This window comes from Perca fluviatilis, chromosome 5 (genome assembly GCF_010015445.1).
Source record: "Perca fluviatilis chromosome 5, GENO_Pfluv_1.0, whole genome shotgun sequence".
Taxonomy (NCBI): Eukaryota; Metazoa; Chordata; class Actinopteri; order Perciformes; family Percidae; genus Perca; species Perca fluviatilis.
The window spans coordinates 24,924,394-24,931,559 of record NC_053116.1 but is presented as its reverse complement, the minus strand read 5'-3'; the positions used below and the strand labels follow the sequence as shown (position 1 = coordinate 24,931,559).

The 7,166-nt window shown below is 37.4% G+C and overlaps 1 long non-coding RNA gene across 1 annotated transcript; it reads left to right on the top strand.

Annotated features, from left to right (window-relative positions):
• The first annotated feature begins 2,908 nt into the window (after positions 1-2,908).
• On the top strand, positions 2,909-5,803 carry LOC120559116. The gene is made up of 4 exons (XR_005639213.1): positions 2,909-3,017; positions 3,732-3,882; positions 5,171-5,346; positions 5,636-5,803. It is a non-coding gene; the product is annotated as an uncharacterized LOC120559116 (long non-coding RNA).
• Positions 5,804-7,166: the final 1,363 nt, after the last annotated feature.

Sequence of the window (7,166 nt, the reverse complement as noted above, 5' to 3'; positions counted from 1 at the left end):
CACTTAAACAGATGAACAGCAAAGACATTCTAAAAATGTTTTAATGCTGATGACTTTAATACACTCCATATTGTCCACACTATAATGTGACCAATCAACTGATACCCAAAGGGAATTATTTAGAAAAGTAAACTGCAATTTCTTGTCAACTGTGGCACTAACTGATCTCATGTTTTGATGGCTTCAACTGTCACATTTTGTTTAAGATATATCTTTTTCTTGTTTGCCTATCTTCCAGGGAATTATGCTGATAAAGAACATGGATCCAGAAGAGTGGCAAAGAAAATGTGGTCTAAGGCTGAGGTTGCTGCTGTAATGTGACACTTCAAAGATCATATAAGCAGGGGAAACTGGCCACCAAAACTGAATGCAGTCACCGCTAACTGGTGGAAGATCCAGTGTTGGCACAAAGAACATGCAAAATATAAGGGACTTTGTTAGAAATAGAGGAATAATTGCAAAGAGGCAGTCACAAAATAAAAGATTTAAATACACTGACAGTTGTAGTGGTGTTTCTGTTAGTTTTAAAAAGTGTTACAAGTTATCTGCCTGTTATAGGTTGTAATAATGCCATTTTAAAGGTTAAGTACAAAAATATAAGGTTGAATTATACAAAGAGGCCATCATAACAACAAACTGTAAAACCAGCACTTATTTTTTATACATGTTATTAATTTATTTTTGTTATGAGCAAACATGGGTCTTTTGAAGTTGAGTAAGAATGAGATTTGAGCAAAAAGCTAAAATCAGTTATTGTCATGACACTTGTGTTGTGTGACAATCTATTGTTAAGCTGTTACATGCTCCTATCTGGCTGTTAGTCAGTGTCACCAACTAACAATGGTGATATTTGAGTTGTACAATGAAATAATAATTAAGTCCCATTAACGCTTGGGTGGTGTCAGGTTAATGTGTATTTATGTTAATGAGCCCAAGTTATTTTATGGACGTCCATTGTCCCTTTAAAGTCCCAATAATGTTTGTTTGGACCTTATAAGTCACATAAGGAGGACTCGTCTCTATAAAAAACAACAATAGTAGGGGGGGAAGCTCGAAGAATAGTTTAAGGGGGGTGGTTTGGGGGGGGTGTCCTGACTCTAAAGTCACCCGAATTTTTTCAGATTTTTGAGTGTTTTAATCTAACTCCCATAGCTCTAGGACCTCAGGAAAGGGTAGTCCATCTAAACCACCACCGGGCCTGTTTGGAGAAAAAGTCCAGCTAAACCACATAAACCGGTATTGTGTGTTGTGTTTTTGTGTGTGTGTGTGTGTGTGTGTGTGTGTGTGTGTGTGTGGTGTGTGTGTGTTGCAGGGGATGTGCCGTACCTGAAACCAGACAAGGCGTTCGGGGCAGCAAACTGGGAGTGGACAATATTGTCTTAGCTCTGTACAGTGGTCTCTTTGCTTTTGGAGGCTGGTGAGACCTTTGTGATCTATGTTGATGTAATTATAGACCAGAAATTGAAATTATTTATTCAGTAGCTGCCAAGTGATTGCTTTGCGAAAACAATATTCAGTAATTCCAGTATTTTTCCAATCCCTAAAATATTGTTGAACTCTATTTATTTTAGGGAATTACCTGAATTACGTGACTGAGGAGATGATCAATCCAGAGAGGTGAGTTTGTTTACCATAAGTTGATTGCATGGAGATACAGTGTACAGTAACATGATGCCCCTTTATATTTTACACCCAATCCAATACAAAAGCAGTCTCAAAAACGGGCAGTAGAGCTGAATCAACATCTCTTGACAAAAGGAAATTACAAGCTTGAGTTTTGGATTGTCTAGCATGGCTGACCACTACTTACATAGAAAATGTTATGGTCACATTTTGCGTTTATCTGTGTTTGCTCCCCGAACGGCTCCTTCCAGGCAGAGCTGCCTGGAAGGCACTAGGATTAGACACTGGTTATGGTTATGGTTAGGTTTAGGTGCCTTGAAGTCAACGGTCGCAGCGCCGCCTTGAACTGAATTAGGCAATGGTTAATGTTATGGTTAGGGTTAGGGTTAAGTTTAGGTTAAGGTGCCTTGGAGGCAGCGGTCGTAGCGCCGCTGCCTTGAAGGGAGCCGTTGGGGCAAAAACACCATTGAGCCACATTACCAACTGGATTGCATAAAATTGGACACACATTAATCACTAATCTCATAAATACAAAGAAAACAACACTATTATTAGATAATATGTCATTTTCCCTCAAGTGACCTTTGACCTCCCCCATAGAAACCTGCCCTTGTCCATCATCATATCCATGCCGATAGTAGCCGGTGGTGTATGCGTTCTGACCAACCTGGCCTACTTCACCACCATCTCTCCTGAAGTCATGGGTCGAGTCTGAGGCTGTTGCCGTGGTGAGCTTCAAACTTCTGTCATACATTTACCACAGCTACAACTTGCAGGCTGTAACTCAAAGCCATCCGTTGCATCTTGTTGGTAGGTTGTATTTTCTCATATTATGTTTGTGCTGTTTGGCAGAGTTTTGGGGAGTACCATCTTGGTGTGATGTCCTGGCTGATTCCTGTCTTTGTGGGACTGTCCTGCTTCGAGCCGTCAACGGATCCCTGTTCACCTCAACGGTGTGTGTTTGGACATAGAGAGTAAAACAGTTTATAACTGTTACAGTTAATTCAATATGTTTAGGGTGGGAACTAAATTTCCGGAGTTCTTGTTTGGTGGATGTGAGTTTAAAAGTAAAAAAATATATATATATAAAATATATATAAAAACCAAACCAGTTTTGAGCACAATATTCCTTTGCAATGATTAAACTGCAGTCAGACATAGGTCTTTGTGGGGTTAAACACTGTAAAATGTTCCATATGATATCAGGGTAAATCTGAGACTGTTACTGGTTGGAAAATATTATTAAGGCAAACTATTTCATCACTAAATAACCATAACAAAACTTTCTCTCTTCTAGGTTGTTCTATGCTGGAGCTCGAGAGGGTCAACTCCCTGCTGCTCTGGGTTTGGTCCACACAGACCTCTTCACACCAGTGCCGTCCCTCATCTTCACAGTAAGATGCCTGCTACTAACAGATATGATCTGACATCTTGCTTTTGTGTTTTATAAATGATCACCTTTAAAATTCTTGGTATCAAATAATCCCAACAGTCGACTATGACATCCAATGAGGTTTTAGTAAATAAAGGTGTATTGAGTCATGTATGACTTTTATTGACGTCTATCTGCAACAGCATCAAAAGTTTTCTGATGTGTGTCCTCCAGTTTTGAGCGGTTACATATGGTTGTTAGTTTTTAGTTATTTTTTATTAATTTCAATTCAATTCAATTCAATTTTATTTATTTATAGTATCAAATCATAACAAGAGTTATCTCGAGACACTTTACAGATAGAGTAGGTCTAGACCACACTATAATTTACAAAGCCCCAACAATTCTAATAATTCCCCAAGAGCAAGCAGTGCGGCAGTGGTGAGGAAAAACTCCCTATTAGGAAGAAACCTCGGACAGACCCAGGCTCTTGATAGGCGGTGTCTGGCGGTGTCGGTTGGGGATGTGATGAACAGTGGCAACAATTAGATAATTAGACAAGATTTCTGTTGTCAAAGCCCCTAAAATTAGTTACAACTCTCTGAATGTTCACAGCATGAACGCATTTACCATAACACATATTCCACAAGAACATATTTCCAAATAACTTGAGGAGTACATGTGTGTGTTTATATGCTACAAGACTAATACAAAACTTCCTTTTCCCTTGTATCAGTGTTTGCTGTCCATGATGTACGCCATCTCCCAGGACATCTTCTCTGTCATCAATCTCTTCAGCTTCTTCACCTGGCTGTGTGTTGGTATGGCCATTGCTGGCATGCTCTGGCTGCGCTTTACCAAAGCCCGACCTCAGAAGGCCAATTAAGGTAGAGTACCCTAGTCTAAAGGTTGTGTTGCATTTAATAATCACTAAGAGGTATACAAGTGATGTAAGACCTTTGCTCTACCTGAACCTCAGCCAGTTTCTTTGTCTGGCCAAAACATCAACATGTCTCCCTGGTTTCATTGAGCATCCACCTATTATTATTATTATTATTATTATTATTATTATTATAAAAAAAATGAAAGCACCATTGTATCACTGCTCCTGTTGTCGGTTGGAAGTGGAACCATACTGTGTTTTTCAGAATAAGGAGGAGTGGTGTTTGCACACATATACATGGCTCTTTGTTTCTGTTTCATCATGGGAATATTACTTTGGTTGACCAGTCTTTCATCTTTCCTTTGAGCCTGAGGCTTTCTTCCCATTTGTTTTAAAAGATGAACCTCTAACAAGGAGTAAATATAGCTCAAACTTCAAGTATCAAAATAAAAGTGTAAGTACTTATCATGCAGAATGGCCCATTTATTATATAATTGGAGACCACTTGAATTACAATTTGTTGAAAGATTATTATGGAATTGTTGCCCAACCAGCCAAAAATAAATGGCAGCTGATAAAGATGGAAATAATTTTAATTACTTTAAATACTGATGGGTGAGTACCTTGTGAATTGCCCCTGGAAATCAATAAAGTCATATCTTAAATTATAATGATACATCATAATTTACTTGTTGATTCTATTTTGTATTATTCATTTTAATTTGTAGTAACCAGTGAAAGTTATCAAATAAATGTAGTGGAGTCAAAAGTAAAATCTTCCCTCTGAATTGTAGTGGAGTGTCGGTATACAGTAACAGAAAATTGAAATACTTAAGTAAAGCACAAAATTTGTACTTAAGTACAGTATTGAGAAAATGTACTTTCTTACTTTCCACCACTGGTTTTAATTGATTATATACACAAATAACACAGTTAGGCAAATATCTTCGACTGCTTATCATTATCTTATTAAATCATCAGTCAAAGTTGCATTATTATGATGCCTTTACATTATTCAGTTCATGACATTTATAGTTTTCCTTACATTTTTCAGCTTTTTAGAGATGCATATATTATTTCACAAACCGTATACTGTAAATAACCAAAGGCGCCGCAATGGAATGTCGCCGAAAAAGACTAAATTAATAAATTAAATTAAAACATTTCAGAAGATCCATTCTCTCTAAAAATGCCGTCATTTTTTCAAATATTAGTATTTTATCTACTCTCCTCTTCCTCTCTTTGTTCTAACAGAAACAAACAGCTACATCTATTGTAATGTCTTTCTGCAGGTGTATCTGTTCATCCCTGTGACTTTCGTTTTGGGCTGTGTCTTCATGATCGTTGTGTCGTTCTGGGCTGCTCCATTTGAGTGCCTGTTAGGCAGCGGCATTATTCTTACAGGCATCCCAGGCGTACCTACTGGGCTACAAGTGGAAAAAACCCCATGTGATCAAGAAGATGCTGGGTGAGTGAGCCATTTTAGTTGTTTTTTTTAATACCGTCTTTGTCTATTTGTTTAGGCAAGGCCGGAGAAGCATTCATTACAGTTTTTGGGAAATCCTGTGAGAATATCCACTCATGTGCAGCTGTGGTCATTGATACATTTGGTTTGTTTATATAGTGCGGCTTGAAGGACTCAAACCAAGGTGTTGATCCAATGTGTAATACAATCTGACAACATTCGACCTACAGTGACCCGAAAAAAGAAACAGACAGGGCTGATAGGGCTGATGTGATGAGTTGTTTCTCCTCAGAAATCTTCACCATGTTCTGTCAGAAGATCTTCATGTCTGTTCCTGAGGAGAGGGAGCAGCGAGGAGGATGAATAATGCTGGACAGACTGAACAAGATGGACTGTCAATATCTTCGCCTGAACATTCTTAATATGTTTATATTAATTCACTTGTGATTTGGCTAAAGCAGTTTTTAAAGGCATATTTTGTGAACACTACAAAATGTTTAAAAACGAAAAATCTTCGTCAAGGTTTTGACATTTTCCAAGAATGCTAGAACATGCTTACATGTTGTATGTTAGTTAGTTAATGGAGAGTCATGCTATGATCTTAAAATGTGAGTAATTGTTGCAGACACATAATTAATTGTGTGTGTTAGAAGTTGCATACAATATACTCTGGTGGCCTAAAACATACAAGTTAATTGTTCACCTAAAGTTTACAAATGAGTGGCTTAAGTGAGACATTTGATAAAAACTAACAACCAAGCTTCACATATTTTATTATAGTTTACAGTTTTATAGAATATGAAAGCTAATAACCTTTGAGTTAAAACTGAGGACTTTCTGTTACAGTCAATGATGTATGGACTAATTCAAAGTAAAAAGACATAAGGAACATACGTAACTCGACAGTGTATAGTGTATAAATAAGATCAGGCTTGGTAGAGGAAATAGTTAACTAGCATTACACTGATTACATTATACACATACGCTACTAATATTTGTGGTAATGACAACTGATTTCAATATTTGTATTTTTTGTATGCATTTGTAAAATGAATCCACAACACTATCTGCAAGGACAAGCTAAAGTGAGATAAGACAGTGTATGTAATGTTTCCTGAAGATGTATCATGTTATTCTACCCGTGTCAGAGTCAGTGCTCCACATGTGATGTTATTTGATGAAATGACAGTGAATACCAGCGGTTGTTTGTGAGGCATTATTATAAGAAACTGAAGACCTGCGTAGATGTCCTTCTAGTTGTGTTTAGAAGACTCCATTTTAGCGTTAGTGTTTTTTATTGCTTGTATCATTATTATCTGTGCCAGCCATGTCAGTGCTGATATTCCAGTTTTTCTTTGTTGCATTGGCACTAAAAGACCAAAATGAATGTTGCAAATTTAGTGACATCAGCTTTGCTTTTATATTTTACCTATACAATCTTACTTTTAAAGTGAATATCTGGGGTTTTCCCAAAGTTATTGTAAGCACATTACCAGTCTACTCAAAATAACAGTCGCAGAGGGAAGTGAAGGAGGGTCAGCCTCTACAGTCCAGGTTTTGCAGGACACTGCCGGGTCAACTGGAAATGCATACAGTAAAATTCAATAATAATGCATAGACACAAAACAAAAAATAGTGCCATTCTTCCAACATAAATGGAGCTGAAGTGTTTTGAATTTCTCACAGCGACAGACAGCGTACGAGGGAGAAGGCTGAAAGAATGGAAATTGGAAAGCATCACAACAAACTGGACAATGATCAACCAAAGTTTAAAAATACCACTATGTAAATAAATCTACATGTAAAAGAAGTGAATACATCTT